This window comes from Pseudophryne corroboree, chromosome 1, assembly GCF_028390025.1.
Source record: "Pseudophryne corroboree isolate aPseCor3 chromosome 1, aPseCor3.hap2, whole genome shotgun sequence".
Lineage (NCBI taxonomy): Eukaryota > Metazoa > Chordata > Amphibia > Anura > Myobatrachidae > Pseudophryne > Pseudophryne corroboree.
In genome coordinates this window covers 473,084,760-473,107,080 of record NC_086444.1, presented here as the reverse complement: position 1 = coordinate 473,107,080, position 22,321 = coordinate 473,084,760, and positions in this window count along the sequence as shown.

The window sequence follows — 22,321 nt, the reverse complement described above, 5'->3', positions numbered from 1 at the left end:
GTCAGCGGTGAGGTTACCCGCGGTCAGCGGCTGACCGCGGGTAACCTCACCGCTAACCGCAAAGTTCCCACCATTGAATATAATGGAGGGGCTGTGCGATGCGCTGTCTGCCAGCTCAGACACGCATAGGCAATCAGGAGAGTGCCAGGACGTGGCGCTCCCTGATTGCCTGAAGGGACCCTCAGTGACAGGAGTCACGGGGGGGTCACAGCATTCGGGGAAAGGGGTCTTATGTGTAAACATGGGACCCCTTTCAGTCCGTGTGGATCGGGTATGCGTTTTTTTTTTTTTTGCCAAGTACGAGGATCACAAATAATAACAGGACACTGGATTTAGGTGAGTATAATTTTATTTTCAGGTACCCCGGATTCCACTTGGACAAGTGGACAGAGGTCGGCGTGTGAACATAGGTAAGTATGTGTGTGTCGGCATGTGTGTAATAAAGTTGTACTTGTCAAGGTGTGCGTGTCCTGTTTTTATTTGGGTATTATTTTGCAGAAGAACTACAGGTACCAGCAGGCTCATTCCCCCCCCCGCATGCTGGTACTTGTGGTTCTCCAAGTACCAGCTTGCGGGGGAGGCTTGCTGGGACTGTAGTTCTTCTGCAAAAAACAATATTTTTTCATTTTCAACAAGGCTATCAGCTCCCCATCCGCAGCCCTTGGATGTGGGGGACAGCCTCGGGCTTCACCCCTGGCCCTTGGGTGGCTGGAGGGGGGACCCCTTTGATTTAAGGAGTCCCCACTCCTCCGGGGTACCCCGGCCAGGGGTGACTAGTTGGGGTTTTAATGCCACGGCCGCAGGGACCGGTATAAAAGTGTTCCCCGGCTGTGGCCTTATCTCCCCAGCTAGTGGAGCCCGGTGCTGGTACAAAAAATATGGGGGACCCCTACGCTTTTTGTCCCCCGTATTTTTTGCACCAGGACCAGACGCAGAGCCTGGTGTTGGTTCTAAAAATACGGGGGATCCCCTGTCCGTTTTCCCCCCGTATTTTTACAACCAGGACCGGCTCGAAGAGCCAGAGGCTGGTTATGCTTAGGAGGGGGGACCCCACGCATTATTTTTCTTGATTTTAACCCATTCCCACCCCTTCCCACTAAAAACCATGCTCTCTCTATTTTAGTCAGTTAAAAAAAAATTATTATTTTTAAAAATATATAAATAATACTTGTGTCCCTCTAATAGACAAACCAAGCACATAATCCCTTCTAATATAAATAGATATGCTATTAGCAATAAAAAAACACAAAAAAAAACATGTTTTTTTTATTTTTTTTATTAGATTCCGCCAGCAAAGTGAGGCGGAAGGAAATTGACGATATTACTGTCGAAAAGCACTAAAGTCGAATCGACATTCTTCAATTGAATATACTTTTGTCGAATTGCCGCATTTTTACCACTGCAGACATGTCGAATTTTCAAAATGTCGAATTGCAAAAAGTCGAATCTGAAAAGTCCTTTTTTTTGTCGAAAAGTACTGTATTGCATTGTCGATTTTTTTGTGTGTCGAAAATGTCCCGTTTTTCGACATTTTCGGGAATTCGACCGCAATTGCATATACCCCTATGGGTATCCTATCAGCTCTGTATGAAAAGGTCATTGTCTGGTTATTCCATGTCACTTCCCAATTTCCCAGTTTTCGGTAATTGGAAATATTAAAACACAATAAGGACCTGTCTACATGATACTGGTGGAGCTTCAAACAAGGGGGCCTAGAGATATTGAATTTCTTGTCCACCAGTCTCCCACCTCACAATTCGAGTACCTCATCTATTGCCAAAGGGTATGGTACTAATCCTGACTTACTCTGACCTTGAGGAACTTGTGAGCACACCCAGCATTCTGTCTGGTTTAAGACCTTACCCACTAGTGAGTGGTAATCACTCAACGGATGGTGGTCCATGTTGATACTAAGGTTGGACTGGCATCTCTGGATGCACCCATCCTCGACTATATTCTCACAATTCCTACAAATACAATATTCATCAGACAATAACCCCTCACAGTGCCTCCGAGCTCCCTGACTACCAGAGCGCTTACTGATGCCAGCCTTTACTAAAGTGATGTGCTGCTCCTGAGATCCTACAAATTCATACTCGTCATCAGAACCCATTCCAGATCCCTGTTCGACCTCTCTGGGACCCTCACCAAAACAAACTGTCCTGATCAAAATCAGAATTACTAACAGAACCCGAAACGCAGTCTCTTGTGATCGATCCATTTCGTTAGGGGAAAGGAGGAAAATAAGGGGAAAAGAAAGGAAAATGCAGGGGGGAGGGTGAAAAAAGAAAAATGGTGCGACAACCGTTCTAGATCTTGTTACTCTCTGTGCTCAGATGCCCTTCAACAGTTCTGCCTCTCAACTTTCCCGGAAGACACTCCAGTGATACAAGATTCTCTATACTCTGATCTTTGTCACGAGTTCTCTCCAAGTCAGCGACCTTCCTGCAGTGGGACGAGTGGACCCAAGTCTCTCTTTCGGCGACCTTTAGAGCTGTCGTGCTGGTTAACAAGACTTGGTATGGTCCTTCCCACCTGTCTATGAGGCAACCTGAGCGTAAGAAATTTCGAATCATCACATAATCCCCAGACTCAATGTCATGACAATTACTGTTCGGTAGGTCAGGGATCACCAGCTTTAAATTTCTTTGTTGATTTCTCAGCTGCTGGCTCATCCCAACCAAATATTTCACAGTCACTTCATTATTACATTTCAAATCATCCTGGGGGTCTATCATTACATGAGGTTGTCGACCAAAAAGAATTTCAAAGGGTGATAAGTTAAGGGGAGACCTGGAAGTGGTTCTGATGCTGTACAACACTAGTGGCAAAGCTTCTGGCCACGACAATCCAGTCTCAGCCATTCATTTGCTCAGCTTGTTCTTAATAGTGCTGTTCACTCTCTCTACCTTTGCACTTGCCTGTGGACGGTACGGAGTATGCAGCTTGCTATTAATTCCCATCAGTTTGCACATGACCTGAAAGACTTCACCTGTAAAATGGGTACCCCTGTCACTTTCAATTATTCTAGGGATACCATATCTACACACAAATTCCTGCACAATTTTCTTTGCAGTGAACGTAGCAGGATTTGTGTCAGCAGGGAATGCTTCTACCCAGTTGGAAAATACATCAATACAAACTAACACATATTTCAAATTCCTACATGGTGGTAACTGTATGAAGTCGATTTGTATCACCTGAAAAGGTCCGTCTGTAGGAGGGATATGGGATGGCTCTGTTGGTATTGTCTTTCCAATATTCTTCCTCAAGCAAGTAAAGCATGTCATTGCTCTCTTACCTGCATGAGAAGAGAATCCTGGCGCACACCAGTAGGCTCTTACCAATTTGCACATACCCTCTTTGCCCAGATGAGTCAGACCATGTGCCGCCTCAGCTAGGCTTGAAAGATATGCTCTGGGGGCCACCGGCTTACCTTGTCCACCTGTCCACAGTCCTGAGGACTCCTGGCCATACCCCTTTGCCCTCCAGACTGCCTTTTCCTGTAGGGAACACAAATCTTGCATTTCGATTAATTGTTGTGTGTTGATCGTGTTAAATGTTATCAGTGATGTGATGTTCGTTTGTATGGGGGTGCTTGCTGCTGATTTAGCAGCTTCATCTGCCTGGCTGTTACCAAGTGAAATTGGGTCTTGGTTGTAAGTGTGTGCTTTGCACTTGATAACAGCCACTCTGTCTGGTTCCTGTATTGCTGTCAAAGCCTTTTGATGTGGAACGCATGCGCTACAGGTGTGCCAGCTGCCGTCATGAAATTTCTGAGGCGCCATAGGGCCCCAAAATCATGCACTACTCCAAAGGCGTACCTACAATCTGTGTATATATTAGCTGACTTACCCTTGGCCAATTCACACGCTCTGGTTAAGGTGACCAGCTCAGCAACTTGTGCTGAGTGCGGTGGGCCCAGGGTTTCAGCTTCTATGATACCTTCGTCATCTACAACTGCATATCCAGTGCACAAGTCTCCCGATTCTGTCTGTCTGTGGCAACTACCATCAGTGTAGAAGGTAAAGTCTACTCCTTCCAGTGGGTTGTCACTGATGTCAGGTCTCGCTGTGAAAGTCTGATTCAGGTATTCCATACAATCATGCGTATCAGTGTCTGCACTAAATCCTCCTTCACCAACATTCTCATCCTCCACCCTTTGTGCCTGTCCAGGCACACTTGGCAACTTGCAGGATTTAGTGAGCTGCATCTCATAATGGTGATGTTTACCGGGGATAATTCCCACTTTGTAAACCGAGCAGATGAGACATGTCTGGTTTGGGTGGAGTTTAGTAAGGCTGATACTGCATGAGGTGTATGAATGGTCAGGTCATGTCCTAACACTATGTCCTCGCTTTTACTTACCAGCAAAGCTATCGTTGCAACACTTCGCAAGCAAGTGGGGAGAGACCGTGCTACAGTGTCCAACTGTGCACTGTAGTAAGCTACCGGTCTGCTGGCATCACCATGTCTCGGAGTTAAAACCCCTGCCGCGCACCCTGCACTTTCTGCACCATACAATTCAAAGGGCTTCTCATAATCTGACATACCTAATGCAGGTGCCTGTGATAGGCACTGTTTGAGTCTCTCAAATGCCAGTTCGGACTCATCTGTGTGCGAGATCCGTTCTGGTTTGTTCGAAGAGACCATTTCTTGCAAAGGTAAAGCCAGTATAGAGAACCCTGGAATCCAGTTTCGACAGTACCCACACATTCCAAGGAAAGTGCGGATCTGTTGCTGCGTTTGTGGCAGAGTCATGTCGTGAATCGCCTGTATTCTATCAGCAGTGAGGTGTCTAAGTCCTTGAGTCAAGCAATGTCCCAAATATTTGACCCTGGTCCGGCACAACTGCAACTTATCCTTTGAAACTTTGTGTACCGTTTGGGAAAGATGAAACAGAAGCTGTTTCATGTCTTTCAAGGACGATTCGAGTGAGTCAGAATACAACAATAAGTCATCAACATACTGTATTAGTTCTGATCCACTCTCAGGTTGAAAGGATTGTAAACAGTCATGCAAATCCTGGGAGAAAATACTTGGGCTGTCAATGAAACCTTGGGGGAGACGAGTCCAGGTGTACTGTACTCCCCTGTACGTAAAGGCAAAGAGGTATTGGCTGTCAGGGTGAAGAGGGACAGAAAAGAAAGCAGAACAGAGGTCAATGACAGTGAAGAATTTTGCAGTAGAGGGAATTTGCATGAGGGTGACAGCTGGATTGGGCACTATGGGGAATTGGCTCTTAACTATCTTGTTTATCCCCCTTAGATCCTGCACTAGTCTGTAACCCCTCCCCCCACTCTTTTTCACAGGGAAGATGGGACTATTGGCGGTGCTGGACGTCCTGACTAGGATGCCCTGCTGTAGCAGCCGCTCTATGACAGGGTACACTCCTAACTCTACCTCTGGCTTCAGAGGGTACTGAGGGATTTTCGGAGCTATCCTACCATCTTTTACTTGTACTACTACTACTGGAGCTACATTCGCCATCAATCCAGTGTCTTGTCCATCTTTGGTCCAAAAGGGCACCCGGTATTTGTGAGATCATTTCCTCTACCTTTGATGGACACTTGTCTATAACAGTAGAATGCGACATTAGCCTTTGAGGGATGTCTAATATATCTTGTACTTCTTGAGCGTGGTTCTCAGGTATATCCAAGAAGACACCCTCAGGAGTACAGTATATGACACACCGCATTTTACACAATAAATCTCTGCCGAGTAGATTAATCAGAGCCGATGCAGCCAGCAGAAAAGAATGTTTGGTTTGCAAGGGCCCTATCGTAATCTCTGCAGGTCTACTCAAAGGGTATTGTTGCACCGTTCCTGTTACTCCCATTGCTCTAATAATTTTTCCCATGGTTTTTATACCTGATGTGGAATTCAACACTGACCTGGCCGCCCCTGTATCTACAAGAAATGGTAATGGTAGCCCAGCTACATCAACCGTGACCTCAGGTTCACTACCAAGGCTAGCAATCAATTTCACTGGCTGCAGACTACAGGTGTGGCCCAACCCCTATTGTGTATGGGTACCCTCTCGCAGCGCATTGGCAGCTACAATATGTGAGGGGGGTAGCTGTGGTTTTTCGGAGGCCTGCCAGTACCTCCTCGGTGGGTACCTCCTTGTTTCCCCTCTATGTGGCTCATAATCTCTTCTATATGGTCCCTGATCCCAATTATGTGAATTGTAGTGTGGTTCGTATTCTGGTCTAGGGGGTCGGTATACGTTGTGTGTACCTTTATTCCTACAATCCATTGCAAAATGTCCTTCCTTCTGACAATTATAACATTTTACTACACGTGGCTTACCATCAGGGGTCTGGGATTTTGGCTGATGTGGTTTTGTTGTAAGAGCATTTATACTCACTGTCATCAGCTTATCCCCTGAGACTCCCTGTGCTTACGGATGTTCCGGTCGTGCTCGATAGCGGACTATCTCAATGCAGCCACGAGATACCTCTCCAGTTAGGTAGAGAGGTTTGTACCCTTGTTCTTAATGCCTCCTTCAACCCGTCCATTAATACAGTAACAGCTACCTCCCTGTGATGTGCATTATCTTTAATGTCCTCGATCCCAGTGTATCTAGCCATTTCCTGCAGTGCTCAATGAAAATATTCGGATGACATTTCACCTTCCTTTTGTCTTCTGGAGAAAATTTTATTCCTTTTGACAACAGTAGGGAAATACACTCCTAGTTGCAGATTGATTTGCTTTACGTTCTCCTGATTGTATTCATCAGTGAGAGGTACGTCTGCATCTAACTTACTGTCTGCTATGAATTTCGTGGTGTCAATATTTGAGGGTAAACACACTCGTAGCACTGTTCGCCAATCTTTATTTGTAGGCTAATGGGCGTTACCTAACTATTTAATGAATCTCTGGCATCGGACTAGATCTTTCCTGGGATTGGGAAATTCAGACATAATTGACCTTAACTCTGCCCGGGACCAGAGACAATGCATGGCAATGTTCCTGATGGGAGTTACTCCCTGAGTGTCAGTTCTTCCGTTGGGAACTGCAATTACCCTGACAGGATTTAGTTCAATTACGTCCTTCTGGTTTGATTCTACAATGTGGGGAGGTATTGTTTCTGCATAGTGTATGGTACCGTACTTACCTGTGGACACGACCTCTCTTATCACTCCGCTAGGGGGCCTTGCTACAACTCTTGATGGTTGGGCTGTGCCCAATTGAGTATCTTGTATGGTGGCTGCTAGAGAGAGGGCCGATATCGTGCTGGGATCATCTTCCTGCTCACAATCCTGAGGAAAATTTAAAATGGGATACAGCTGGCAAGGGTTAGCGTTAGTACATTTATCAATCACATTCCTATCCTGTACCAATGCACCATTGCTTGTAGCCACTTTCTCCCCAACAATATATGGTGGTGTGGTGCGGTAGCCATTGTTTTCCTGCTAGGTTTGGAACCTGCTGCGCGAGCTAATTCCCTTTGCACATCCCCATCTTGCTGCCATAAGTTTAAACAATCTGTATGTCTAATTATTTGTTTTCTGGATTTTATCAGACATATCCTTATCCTTAAGTTCTGCAGTACCTCCGGTTCAAAGCTGCCCACCTGAGGGAATGGTACCCTATCTTTGTCAGTCATACGTAACCATTCATTGCAAAAAGCCTCCGTGTGTGAACCATACTTTTCACACATAATAAACCTTGCTGACCCTCTCGGTCACAATTCTGACCTTTTCGGTCCCACTTCTTCAGCCTGAACCCTAGCTACCAAACGCCCACTGCTTGTGCAATTGGATCCCATCGAGGACTTTTTGCCAATAAACACAATCCCCAATGCACACCGCAGATAGACGGTGAAAGACACCTAGCGCTTTCACTCGCTCCTTCTCCGCTGAGGACCACAACTCACTCCAATAGTGAACACCGCGTACCCAGTGAGGCCCTATTAGTTTCTATTTACTGGAAGTGTTAGGAGTGACTTATCTTTTCCAGTAAATATCTGCCACTGGAGATTTTCCTGAGAGAGGCCAGCGAAAACTCCCTATACACTTATACACAAAGCACGCTTGCGTATGCTCTATACAGCGCTAATGATACTGCGATTTTACGCAAAAGGTCGTAAAAAGGGTATCAAGTTGCGCTATCTATCGCACCCACAAACGCGCGGTCCAATCGCACAGCGTATAGGTACTTGTTACCTATCTGCCGTACAACCACAGGTCGATGTACAAACTGCGACCTTCAGCTCGGAGCGTAACTAAAAACCTTTTTACTTCAATACTACACAATGCACAATTCCCTATTACGCTCCTCTGCAAATCTCACAATTTGCGTATTAAACCTTATACTAAAGTGAGTCAGCCGCCTCATGCCACCAAGCCTCCACTTACTTGATGTACCACACTACGGGATCCCGAATTCACTGGGTTCAATATCCTCTCACTCCTACGTTCGCTCACTCAAATACACTTTGGTTTTTCTGTACAGAAAATTTCAATTCATTCAGATAGGCAGCTTTACCCCAGAGGCAATACAGCTTAAACAAAAGTTTTAGTCTTATGGCAACAATGTGAGAGGGTATGCAAAGTATGGGTGTCTCTTCTGTACGCTTTTTGGCGGCAAAAAAATTTCACAGATTTTTTTAAATAGCTTTTTTCCTGTTATTTTACGGGTTCTACCAGCACCTCTGCAAACCATACAGAGCAGACGTCATCTAATCAGCACACAAGTAGGGTTTTCAGTGTATCCATCGACCATGTAAAGGTTACGTAGGATACTTTCTGTCCACCCTTTTGCTGATAGATTAAGTCTGCTATGACCTGTTAGGCTGCGAGTATGTGGAAATCGGATGAGCCCCCAATTGTAAACGCTGATTTACATACAGGACTAAAAGCAACACTTTAAAAAGACATTTCATACACTTTAAATGAAGCCGCTGCGGCCGCTATACTTAATCCACAACCTACGTACTTATTACACCATTAGCGTACAGAGTCCCGTACCGTATACGGACTTTGCGTACAAACGCCGCGCTGACTGTACAAAGTACACGCAGCGCGTACACACCCAAAGATACACCGTGAACCCTTAACAGCTATGCATGCGATAGTAATACACTTTAAACCTTAGCAGGGAAAGGAAAACACGACACCAGATTGTATTTAAACTGCTGGGTTCCGACACCACAACATATTATTACTGAAAGGGGGATACAATAGCAAAGCAATACAATACAAGAGAATAATGGCTACAGTCAATGGTACATACTTGTTTGGATTTCGCCACGCTACCCAGTCTGGTCCTCGGTCATCTAGATAGATAACTTTGAGAGTCTTGTGTGACCAGGCCTGCAGCTGGCTCCTTTTATACAATCTTCCAAAACTTAACACAATGGATGCTGTAATCTCTTTGTCCATTGGACACAGGGATTGTCATTTACAGTACAGGAGAGGTCATAGGTTGGTTTGAATAGGTGGGCGATGTCTGTTCAAGATGCACTTGTGGGTGGTCTCCTCTGGGTTCCCGCCGCATACCTAATGTACAGTAAATACAGTTTATATCTATATTCTGCTCCTGCACATAACAATTCACAGGAACGTGCGATCTTCTGCAAACCAACACCGGAATATTACCCTTAAAATACCCTACAGCTGGATACCAAACACCACCTTATAACCTTGTTCTGTCCCCTCCTATCCTGTAAAGGTGAATCCCTTTGTTCTGATACCATTTAAACTGTTGTAACTTGCTGATGTGGTGCGGGGAGACTGTGTGTACATTGTGCACTATTTGGATTAAATATGTAATGTGTTTTGATGGCTTTTCCATGCGTTCACAAACTCTACCGTAAATACCCATACCACGCGCTAATGCACAGGACCGCGGGAGCGACCATACGCAAATTGCGAATATGCGCACGCACAGCAGAACAAGTACACGCACGGAGGCCATCTGTGTGTAGTTTGTACGTGATGTGTGTACTGCAATATTTTTCGACTTTGACAAAGGCAAACCATCATACTGCCATCACATCAAATTACAATGTCAATCCTGAATAGCAAACCCAGGTAAGCTTAATGCGGATGAAACCGCATTTAAACCCTCTTTCTTCTTTTACAGGCTGGAAATCCCTGCCCTGAGAGATTCCATCTTTCCGTTCAACTTCCTAAGTAGAAATCCTTTTCGGATTGGTCTGACCGAGCTGTCCGGGCTCAGAAGCACGAAAAAGCTTGAATAACAGCTTTTTTTTTTTTCTTTCTTGTGACAGGGACCACCGGACCATGTCCTGATCCTGAACCAACTCTTGTATGGTGTCGCATACTACCTCCCCGTCCAGAGGAGAATCGGTAAAATCTATCTGAAAAATCAGTGAGGGGAATCATCTGGAAAACTTGAGTATGTCCCCCTTTGGACTCTATTCTAAAGTCACTGTGTCAAGTCCATTCCAGGACTGACTGAAGAGTATTAGACGAGTTCCCACCGGTGTGGGCTCCAGCAAGATAGACCCAGCGACCTGCGGTGGATGTGGTAGAAACAGAGGACATTATCTGGTTCTGCGAAGTTGAAAAGGCTGCAGACCTCTTACCTTTTCACCTCCCTCTACCTACAAAGAAGGGGAATAAAAATAAGATTTTAAACCTACCGGTAAATCTATTTCTCCTAGTCCGTAGAGGATGCTGGGGACTCCGTAAGGACCATGGGGTATAGACGGGCTCCGCAGGAGATAGGGCACCTAAAAAGAACTTTGACTATGGGTGTGCACTGGCTCCTCCCTCTATGCCCCTCCTCCAGACCTCAGTTAGAGAACTGTGCCCAGAGGAGATGGACAATACAAGGCAGGATTTAGCAATCGAAGGGCAAGATTCATACCAGCCCACACCAATCATACCATGTAACCTGGAACATACATAACCAGTTAACAGTATAAACAAACGACAGTAACGGTCCAAGACCGATGTCAACTGTAACATAACCCTTATGTAACCAACAACTATATACAAGTCTTGCAGAGTTTCCGCACTGGGACGGGCGCCCAGCATCCTCTACGGACTAGGAGAAATAGATTTACCGGTAGGTTTAAAATCTTATTTTCTCTTACGTCCTAGAGGATGCTGGGGACTCCGTAAGGACCATGGGGTTTATACCAAAGCATCCAATCGGGCGGGAGAGTGCGGATGACTCTGCAGCACCGACTGAGCAAACGTTAGGTCCTCATCAGCCAGGGTTTCAAACTTGTAGAATTTAGCAAAAGTGTTTGACCCCGACCACGTCGCCGTTCGGCAAAGTTGTAAAGCCGAGACGCCTCGGGCAGCCGCCCAAGAAGAGCCCACCTTCCTAGTGGAATGGGACTTAACCGAATTTGGTACCGGCAATCCAGCCATAGAGTGAGCCTGCTGAATCGTATTACAGATCCAGCGAGCAATAGTCTGCTTCGAAGCAGGAGCGCCAATCTTATTGGCCGCATACAGGACAAACAGAGCCTCTGTTTTCCTAATTTTAGCCGTCCTGGCTAAATACATTTTTAAGGCCCTGACTATGTCCAGGGATCTGGAATCCTCCAGGTCACCAGTAGCCACAGGCACCACAATAGGTTGATTCATATGGAACGACGAAACCACTTTAGGCAAAAATTGCGGACGTGTCCTCAAATCAGCTCGATCCACATGAAAAATCAAGTAGGGGCTCTTGTGTGATAGAGCCGCCAATTCTGACACTCGCCTTGCTGATGCTAAGGCCAACAACATTACCACCTTCCAGGTAAGAAATTTAAATTCAACCTTGTTAAGCGGTTCAAACCATTGTGATTTTAGGAACTGCAACACCACGTTCAGGTCCCATGGTGCAACTGGAGGCACAAAAGGGGGCTGGATGTGCAGCACTCCCTTTACAAACGTCTGGACTTCTGGAAGAGAAGCCAATTCCTTCTGAAAGAAAACCGAGAGGGCCGAAATCTGTACCTTAACCGAGCCTAATTTCACGCCCATATCCACTCCTGTCTGTAGGAAGTGGAGAAGACGACCCAAATGAAAATCTTCCGTAGGTGCATTCTTGGTCTCACACCAAGACACATACTTTCGCCAGATACGGTGATAATGTTTTATAGTCACCTCCTTCCTAGCCTTTATTAAAGTAGGGATGACCTCTTCCGGAATCCCCTTTTTTGCTAGGATTCGGCGTTCAACCGCCATGCCGTCAAACGTAACCGCGGTAAGTCTTGAAATACACAGGGCCCCTGCTGCAACAGGTCTTCCCTCAGAGGAAGAGGCCAGGGGTCTCCTGTGAGCATCTCTTGTAGATCAGAGTACCAAGCCCTTCGAGGCCAGTCTTGGACAACGAGTATCGTCTGTACTCTTCTTCGTCTTATGATCCTCAACACTTTCGTGATGAGAGGAAGAGGAGGAAACACGTAGACCGAGTCGAACACCCACGGTGTTACCAGTGCGTCTACTGCTACTGCCTGAGGGTCCCGAGACCTGGCGCAATACCTCCAAAGTTTTTTGTTGAGGCGTGACGCCATCATGTCTATTTGAGGAGTTCCCCAAAGACGTGTTACGTCTGCAAAGACTTCTTGATGAAGTCCCCACTTTCCTGGATGGAGATCTTGTCTGCTGAGGAAGTCTGCTTCCCAGTTGTCCACTCCCGGAATGAAGACAGCCGACAGAGCGCTTACATGATTTTCCGCCCAGCGAAGGATCCTTGTGGCTTCCGCCATTGCGACTCTGCTTCTTGTCCCGCCTTGGCGGTTCACATGAGCCACTGCTGTGACATTGTCTGATTGAATCAGAACCGGAAGGTTTCCAAGAAAACTCTCCGCTTGTCGAAGGCCGTTGTAAATGGCCCTGAGTTCCAACACATTGATGTGTAGACAGGACTCCTGGTCTGACCAAAGACCCTGAAAAGTCTTTCCTTGTGTGACCGCTCCCCATCCTTGGAGGCTCGCGTCCGTGGTAACCAGGATCCAGTCCTGAATCCCGAACCGGCGACCCTCCAGCAGGTGAGCACTCTGCAACCACCACAGGAGGGACACTCTGGTTCCTGGGGACAGAGTTATTTTCCGATGTAAATGCAGATGGGACCCGGACCACTTGTCCAGAAGGTCCCATTGAAAAGTCCTTGCATGGAACCTTCCGAAGGGAATGGCCTCGTAGGCCGCCCCCATTTTCCCCAGAACTTGAGTGTATTTGTGAATTGACACCCTTTTCGGTTTTAGCAGGTCTCTGACCATATTCTGGATGTCTTGGGCTCTCTCTATTGGGAGGAAGACCTTCATTTGTTCCGTATCCAGTATCATACCTAGGAACGGTAGACGAGTTGTTGGAATCAACTGTGACTTCGGTAGATTTAGAATCCAACCGTGTTGCTGGAGCACTCTCAGAGAGAGCGCCACACTGCTCAGTAATTTCTCTCTTGATCTCGCTTTTATCAGGAGATCGTCCAAGTATGGGATAATTGTGACTCCATTCTTGCGCAGGACCACCATCATTTCCGCCATTATCTTGGTGAAAATCCTCGGGCCGTGGAAAGTCCAAACGGCAACGTCTGAAATTGGTAATGACAATCCTGTACAGCGAATCTCAGGTATTCCTGATGGGGCACATATATGGGGACATGAAGGTACGCATTCTTTATGTCCAGAGACATAATAAACTCCCCCTCCTCCATGTTGGCTATTATCGCTCTGAGTGATTCCATTTTGAATTTGAATCTTTTTATGTACAGGTTTAGGGATTTCAGATTCAAAATCGGTCTGACCGAACCGTCCGGTTTCGGGACCACAAATAGGGTTGAGTAGTAACCTCTTCCCTGCTGGTGCAGGGGAACCTTGATTATCACTTGCTGTATACACAGCGTTTGAATTGCAGCTAACACTACATTCCTTTCCGATGTGGAAGCTGGTAGGGCCGACTTGAAAAATCGGATCGGGGGCACCTCCTCGAATTCCAGTTTGTAACCCTGTGAAACTATTTCCAACACCCAGGGATTCAGGTCCGATCTGACCCAGGCCTGACTGAAAAGTCGAAGACGTGCCCCCACCGGTGCGGACTCCCTCAGGGGAGCCCCAGCGTCATGCTGTGGGTTTTGGAGCAGCCGGGGAGGACTTTTGTTCCTGGGCACCTGCCGAAGCAGGTGCTCTCTTGCCTCTGCCCTTACCTCTGGCGAGGAAAGAGGATCCCCGACCTCTTTTGGACTTGTGCGACCGAAAGGACTGCATCTGATAGGGTGTTGCTTTCTTTTGCTGTTGGGGAATATATGGTAAAAAATTTGATTTACCTGCTGTAGCTGTGGAAACAAGGTCCGTCAGCCCATCCCCAAACAATACATCACCCTTATAGGGTAGTACTTCCATATGTTTTTTTGGAATCCACATCACCTGTCCATTGGCGAGTCCATAAGGATCATCTCGCAGAGATAGACATGGCATTGGCCCTAGAAGCTAGCAATCCAATGTCCCTTTGAGCATCCCTCATAAATAAGACTGCGTCTTTTATACCGGCTAGAGTTAGGAATATAGTATCCTTATCCATAGTATCAAATTGATCTGTCAGCTCATCTGTCCAAGCTGCAATTGCGCTACACACCCATGCCGACGCAATCGTCGGTCTTAGCACAGCCCCTGTATGAGAATAAATACCCTTTAAGGTAGTTTCTTGCCTGCGATCTGCAGGGTCCTTAAGGGCAGCTGTGTCAGGAGACGGTAGCGCCACTTTCTTGGACAAGCATGTCAGGGCCTTGTCCACAGTGGGGGGTAATTCCCAAATCTCCCTGTCCTGCTTAGGGAAAGGGTATGCCATAAAAATTCTTTTGGGGATCTGCGGTCTCTTATCCGGAGTCTCCCAAGCTTTTCCAAAGAACTCATTTAATTCATGAGATGTGGAAACATTAATAATCTGTTTCTTTTCCTTAAACATGTGTACCCTTGTGTCGGGGACCGAGGGTTAGTCCATAATATGCAACACATCCCTTATTGCCACAATCATACACTGAATAGTTTTAGTCACCCTAGGGTGCAATTTTACTTCGTCATAGTCGACACTGGAATCAGAATCCGCGTCGGTAGTAGTGTCTTGTGTTAAGGGACGCTTTTGAGACCCCGACGGGCCCTGTGAGTCGGTCCAATCTGAGGATTGACCGCCTGATGTCCCCCCTAAACCAGCCTTATCAAGCCTTTTATGTAAAGATGTCACACTTGCATGCAACGTATGCCACATGTCCATCCAATCTGGAGTCGGCACAACCGACGGGGACACACCACTCATTTGCTTCACCTCCTCCTTGGAGAAGCCTTCCGCCTCAGACATGTCGACACACACGTACCGACACCCCACACACACAGGGAGTTAGCTATAAGGGGACAAAACCACAATCAGGCCCTTAGGAGAGACAGAGTATGCCAGCACACACCCAGCGCTTAAAAACACTGGAATATATGACCAGATAGCGCTGTTATATGTTTATAATTGTAATCTCCACTCACTGCGTCGACAAAGTGCCCCCCTCCTCCTTTTTCCAACCTGTGAAGCTCAGCAGGGGAGAGAACAGGGAGCCAGCGTTTTCTCATGCAGCCTCTGTGGAGAAAATGGCGCTGGTTAGTGCTGAGGATCAAGCCCCGCCCACTCGACGGCGGGCTTCGGTCCCATCATCATATACTAATAAAATGGCGGGGGTCCGCGGATTTACTGTTCCACAGCCTAATCCATCGTATTTATGGCCAAATTGAGGTTTATTGCTGCCCAGGGCGCCCCCCCCCCTGCGCCCTGCACCCTTCAGTGCCTGCTTGTGTGTGTGTGTGACTGGGAGCAATGGCGCGCAGCTTACCACTGTGCGCTTATCTCATGAAGATCCGATGTCTTCTGCCGCCTGAAGTCTTTTCCTCAATACTCACCCGGCTTCTATCTTCTGCATCTGTGAGGAGGACGGCGGCACGGCTTCGGGACGAACCCCAGGTGAGACCTGTGTTCCGACTCCCTCTGGAGCTAATGGTGTCCAGTAGCCTAGAAGCAGTGCCCAACTTTACAAGCCAGCTCTGCTTCTCTCTCCTCGGTCCCACGATGCAGGGAGCCTGTTGCCAACAGGACTCCCTGAAAATAAAAAACCTAACAAAATTATTTTTCCACAGAAAACTCTGGAGAGCTCTCTGCAGTGCACCCATTCTCCTCTGGGCACAAGATCTAACTGAGGTCTGGAGGAGGGGCATAGAGGGAGGAGCCAGTGCACACCCATAGTCAAAGTTCTTTTTAGGTGCCCTATCTCCTGCGGAGCCCGTCTATACCCCATGGTCCTTACGGAGTCCCCAGCATCCTCTAGGACGTAAGAAAAAATGGTATCCAACCAGTCAAAAGGACTGCATCCCACAAAAAATGCGTCACCAACCGTTGTGATGGAACATAGCACAAGAAGGTAGACTTAGCAGTGGTATCTGCCGAGATCAACTTAACCAAGCCATCCCCAAACCAGATTATCCCTTCATAGGGAAGATACTCCAGGATTTCTCGGAGTCAGTGCATACCTCTTGTAGTCGCACGGCAGCAAGCTGCAATGTTCTAGATAAGACCCAAGGAATATCTCCTTTCTCCCCAGGGTAATTATATCGGATAACAAAGTAACCGACCATTTCTGAATACAAGCACTCCCCCATACGTATGTAATGCAAATATCATCAAAGCATATAATTAAAATATCACTTAGCTTCCTGTATACGATCCTTTGTGACAGGGCCCCGTGCAGACCAGAGGTTGACTTTCACTTTATTCTATCCACGGCGGGAAAAGAATAAAACACTCGGACTCCTCGTGAGGATTCGAGACCATCTTGTCACGGCTGACCTAGAGCTTCATTAACAGAGCGACCAGCACAAAAGAAGGAATAACTTTACTTCAGCATTCATAATAAATTGTAATACAAATATACACATTTAAATACACATATATCTATATATACACATTATATGTATATATATATATATATATATATATATATATATAATCTGTCAGGAACAGCAGGGTCCCTAGTGACATTAATGTGTTCTGAATGTGTATGGACATTTACTGAATGCCAAAGTTGTGGATCTACACAGGAAACATTATGGCCGACATAAAACATAGTATTCGTGTCGACAACAGGGAGTAGTAACTGGGCAAAATAAAATTTTTGTGACCCCGAGGGGTCTGAGGGAAATATATACCTAATTTCACTAGGACGTCCCCACAAATACTACCATGTCTGTGCTCAAGCTACAGCTCAATACAAACGTACCATACATATAATAAGATTTTAAACCTACCGGTAAATGTTTTTCTCCTAGTCCGTAGAGGATGCTGGGGACTCCGTAAGGACCATGGGGTATAGACTGGCTCCGCAGGAGACATGGGCACTATAAAGAATTTAAGAATGGGTGTGCACTGGCTCCTCCCTCTATGCCCCTCCTCCAGACCTCAGTTAGAGAAACTGTGCCCAGAGGAGATGGACAATACGAGGAAAGGATTTTGTTAATCTAAGGGCAAGATTTATACCATCCCACACCGTATAACCTGGAATATACGCAACCAGTAACAGTATGAACAAAACAGTATCAGCTAAAGACTGATCTCAACTGTAACATAACCCTTATGTAAGCAACAACTATGTGCAAGCCTTGCAGATTTTGTCCGCACTGGGACGGGCGCCCAGCATCCTCTACGGACTAGGAGAAAAAGATTTACCGGTAGGTTTAAAATCTTATTTTCTCTTACGTCCTAGAGGATGCTGGGGACTCCGTAAGGACCATGGGGTTTATACCAAAGCATCAGACCGGGCAGGAGAGTGCGGACGACTCTGCAGCACCGACTGAGCAAACGCAAGGTCCTCATCAGCCAGGGTATCAAACTTATAGAACTTTGCAAAAATAGGATTTTGGTACTTACCAGGTAAATCCTTTTCTTTGAATCCATAGGGAGCATTGGAGTACTCTTGGGATATGGACGGCTTCCGCAGGAAACAGGGCACTGAATATTTAAATTTAGAACTCTCCACCCCTCCATATCCCCGAGTACCTCAGTGTTTTTTACTGAGCCGAACAGGAACTATAGAGAGGTTGACAATGGAGAATTACATATAACATAACGGACAACAACAAAGTTGACATATAACGTTACTGACAACTAAACAGTTGACACCATAACCGATAGAACCTTATAATTTGAACAAGTCGGTGAAAATGTGTTACCATAAGATCCCCTGAGCTTAATACAAACCAGGTAAAACTGCTCTGGGTGGGCGTCCAGTGCCCCCTATGGATTCAAAGAAAAGGATTTACCTGGTAAGTACCAATATCCTATTTTCTTTTTCATCCACTAGGGGTCACTGGAGTACTCTTGGGACGTACCAAAGCTTCCCCCGTGGGCGGGAGAGCTGTTTGACACCTGTAACACTAGGCGGCCAAAGCTAGATGCTGACGACGCAAACGTATCAAACTTGTAAAAGCGCACAAACGTGTGCACTGAAGACCATGTAGCCGCACGGCAAAGCTGCATCGTAGAAGCTCCCCGACCAGCTGGCCATGAAGTTCCCACAGAACCTGTGGGATGAGCTATTACTGATGTAGGCGACTGTAACCTAGCCTTAAGGTAAGCCTGACTTATAGTCAGTTTTATCCATCTGGATAAGGTCTGCTGAGAAGCTGGCCAACCCCACTTGGCAGCATCATAGAGAACAAACAACGTATCCGTATTACAAACTGTAGACGTTCGGGACACATAAACGCGTAATGCGCGTACCACATTCAGAGTTCCAGAATGTGCTGTCAACACAGGAACTACTATTGGTTGATTGATGTGAAAAGATGACACTACCTTTGGTAAGAAAGCGGGATTCGTCCGAAGTTCCGCTCTGTCATCAGGAAACACCAAATACGGTGGCTTGCATGACAAGGCACCCAAATCTGAAACACGCCTTGCCGAAGTTAAGGCTAGAAGAAAAAATTGTCTTCCAAGTGAGAAACTTTATATCCACTTGCTGTAAGGGTTCAAAATATGAAGACTGTAATAAATGTAAAACCAGATTCAAGTCCCATGGCGCTGTAGGTGGAATGACTGGAGGCTGTACTCTGAGGACACCTTGTAGAAAAGCGTGTACCGACGGCAATAGAGCCAGTCGTCTTTGAAAATAAATTGACAACGCAGATACCTGCACCTTTAGTATAGATAAACGCAGTCCTCCATCTAACCCCGTCTGCAAAAATAACAAAAGACGGGATAACTTGAAAGATGATGTCGGAAAACTTCCGAGCTTCACACCAACCTATATAGGCACACCAAATTCTGTAATAATGAGCTGCCGTAACCGGCTTCCTAGCTCGTAACATGGTTGGTATAACCGATACTGTAATGCCCTCTCTTCTTAAGAGGGCGGTCTCAACAGTCACCCCGTCAGACGCAGCCGCGCTAAATCGGGGTAAAAGAACGGACCCTGTTGTAACAGGTCTGGACGTAGTAGGAGCGGCCAAGCATCGTCTGCGAGTAGTCCGGGGAGATCCGAGAACCAAGCTCTCCGAGACCAATGAGGCATCACTAGTATGACTGTGACAGACTCTCTTTTGATCCGTTTTAGCAACTGAGAGAGCAGCGGAAAACGGTGGAAACAGATACACGAGGCTGTACGGCCACGCGATTGTGAGAGCATCCACCGCCACTGCCCTTGGATCTCTCGTTCTGGACACATACTGGGGCGTTTGTAAATGTGGCGAGATGCCATCAGGTCCACCTGAGGGCAACCCCACCTGTGGACCAACATGTGAAACACCTCTGGATTCAATGCCCAGTCTCCTGGATGAAAATCCCGACGGTTGAGATCATCCGCCTCGCAGTTGTCCACTCCCGGAATGAACCCAGTCGACAATATCACCTGGTGGTATTCTGGGCAATTGAGGATTCGAGCTACTTCCCGCATTGCCATGAGGCTTCTCGTTCCTCCCAGGTTGTTGATGTATGCGACTGCCGTCGCGTTGTCTGACTGCACTTGGACAGTCTGAGAGCGAAGCATGTAGTGCATTGTAAATTGCCCAGAGTTCCAGGACATTTACAGACAGCAATCTGTCGTGATCCGCCTAGAGACTCTGTCGCTGACCATTTTAAACTACAACTCCCCAACTTCTGAGACTCTCGCCCAGAGTAGAGACACCGTCGCCCCTGGCGACAACCTCACCCTGTGGGGAATCTGCCTATGCGAGGGCGACCACTGCTGTTGAAATATTCAACTAAGTGTGGGAACTCCACACAAGCCTTGTTAGTGCGGTGAGCACAGAAAAAACACTGAGGTACTCGGGGATATGGAGGGGTGGAGAGTTCTAAATTTAAATATTCAGTGCCCTGTTTCCTGCGGAAGCCGTCCATATCCCAAGAGTACTTCAGTGACCCCTAGTGGATGAAAAAGAAAGTGTTTGAACCCGACCAGGTAGCTGCTCGGCAAAGCTGTAAAGCCGAGACGCCTCGGGCAGCCGCCCAAGAAGAGACCACCTTCCTAGTGGAATGGGCCTTTGCCGACTTTGGTAACGGCAATCCTGCCGTACAATGAGCCTGCTGAATTGTGTTACAGATCCAGCGAGCAATAGTCTGCTTCGAAGCAGGAGCGCCAATTTTGTTGGCTGCATACAGGACAAACAGTGCTTCTGTTTTCCTAACCCGGGCCGTCCTGGCTACATAGATTTTTAAGGCCCAGATTACATCCAGGGACGTGGAATTCTCCAAGTCATCCGTAGCCACAGGCACCACAATAGGTTGGTTCATATGAAATGAAGAAACCACCTTAGGTAAAAATTGAGGACGAGTCCTCAACTCTGCCCTATCCACATGGAAAATCAAATAGGAGCTCTTGTGAGACAAGGCCGCCAATTCAGACACCCGCCTTGCAGATGCCAAGGCCAACAACATGACCACCTTCCAAGTGAGAAATTTTAATTCAACCGTTTGAAGAGGTTCAAACCAGTGAAACTTCAGGAACCGTAATACCACGTTAAGGTCCCATGGTGCCACTGGGGGCACAAAAGGAGGCTGGATGTGCAGCACTCCCTTTACAAAAGTCTTGACTTCCGGGAGAGAAGCCAGTTCCTTCTGAAAGAAGAGACAGGGCCGAAATCTGTACCTTAATGGAGCCTAATTTTAGGCCCATATCCACGCCTGTCTGTAGAAAGTGGAGAAAACGGCCCAGATGGAAATCTTCCGTAGGAGCCTTCACACCAAGACACATACTTCCTCCAGATACGGTGATAATGTTTCACCGTCACCTCCTTCCTAGCCTTTAGCAGAGTAGGGATGACTTCCTCCGGAATACCTTTCCCAGCTAGGATTCGGCGTTCAACCGCCATGCCATCAAACGTAACCGCGGTAAGTCTTGGAACACGCAGGGCCCCTGTTGCAACAGGTCCTCCCTGAGAGGAAGAGGCCACGGATCTTCTGTGAGCATCTCCTGAAGATCTGAATACCAGGCCCTTCGAGGCCAATCTGGAACAATGAGTATGGTTTTCACGCTTTGTTGTCTTATGATTCTCAATATTTTTGAGATGAGAGGAAGAGGGGGGAATACATAGACCGACTGAAACACCCATGGTGTCATCAGGGCGTCCACCGCTACTGCCTGAGGGTCCCTTGACCTGGCACAATACCTCCGAAGCTTCTTGTTGAGACGGGACGCCATCATGTCTATGTGAGGAATTCCCCAAAGACTTGTTATCTCTGTAAAAAACTTCTTGATGAAGTCCCCACTCTCCTGGATGGAGATCATGTCTGCTGAGGAAGTCTGCTTCCCAGTTGTCCATTCCCGGAATGAAGACCGCTGACAGAGCGCTTACGTGATTTTCCGTCCAGCAAAGAATCCTGGTGGCTTCCGCCATTGCCACTCTGCTCCTTGTCCCACCTTGGCAGTTTACATGAGCCACGGCTGTGACGTTGTCTGATTGAATCAGAACCGGTAGGTCGCGAAGAAGATTCTCCGCTTGTCTTAGGCCGTTGTATATGGCCCTCAACTCCAGTATGTTGATGTGTAGACAAGCCTCCTGGCTTGACCATAGCCCCTGAAAATTTCTTCCTTGTGTGACTGCTCTCCATCCTCGGAGGCTCGCGTCCGTGGTCACCAGAACCCAGACTTGAATGCCGAACCTGCGACCCTCTAGAAGGTGAGCACTTTGCAGCCACCACAGGAGAGACACCCTGGCCCGGGGGGACAGGCTTATCTTCTGATGTATTTGTAGATGGGACCCGGACCACTTGTCCAGGAGGTCCCACTGAAAAGTCCTCGCATGAAACCTGCCGAAGGGGATGGCCTCGTAGGCTGCCACCATTTTCCCCAGAACACGAGTGCATTGATGAACAGACACTCT